This window comes from Austrofundulus limnaeus, unplaced genomic scaffold (assembly GCF_001266775.1).
Source record: "Austrofundulus limnaeus strain Quisiro unplaced genomic scaffold, Austrofundulus_limnaeus-1.0 Scaffold3595, whole genome shotgun sequence".
Taxonomy (NCBI): Eukaryota; Metazoa; Chordata; class Actinopteri; order Cyprinodontiformes; family Rivulidae; genus Austrofundulus; species Austrofundulus limnaeus.
In genome coordinates, this window is record NW_013955997.1 from 6901 (window position 1) to 7403 (window position 503).

Below are 503 nucleotides of genomic sequence, written 5' to 3' on the forward strand. Positions count from 1 at the left end.
AAACACAAACACACAAACAAACTCACAAACAAACACACAAACAAGCACACAAACACACAAACTCACAAACAAACACAAACACACACACAAACTCACAAACAAACACACAAACAAACACACAAACCTGTGACTGACCTGTGTGTTGACCCCTGCTCTGTCTGGACCCTGTACAGGACTTTCAGGTCCTCCTGATCGGCCCTCGACTCTCTGCTCCGGCATCAGACCGCCGGCCCTTTGAGGACGATGGACCCTGTGATCCTGCTGGGTTCCAGGTTCAGGACCAGAACCAGGATGGACCCACGGACACTAGGAGCCATGCTACTGGTGGTCGGCACGCTGGTCTCTATGGCAACAACAAGCTCACCTGCTGCAGGTAAACAGAACCTAACAGGAAGTGAGATCTGTTTCCTGTTGAGTCTTATTTTATCTTCATGTTCACAGAGTCCTCCCACGTTTCTGATTCAACACACACACACACACACACACACACACACACACACACA

General features: G+C 49.3%; 1 long non-coding RNA gene across 1 annotated transcript in view; it reads left to right on the forward strand.

Annotated features, from left to right (window-relative positions):
- LOC106511926 (uncharacterized) overlaps positions 1 to 491 on the forward strand; it is a 2159-nt gene extending 1668 nt beyond the window's left edge. Inside the window, exons 2-3 of the long non-coding RNA XR_001309573.1 lie at positions 174 to 373; positions 442 to 491. This is a non-coding gene — a long non-coding RNA (uncharacterized LOC106511926). The remainder of the gene's footprint in view (positions 1 to 173; positions 374 to 441) is intronic.
- Positions 492 to 503: the final 12 nt, after the last annotated feature.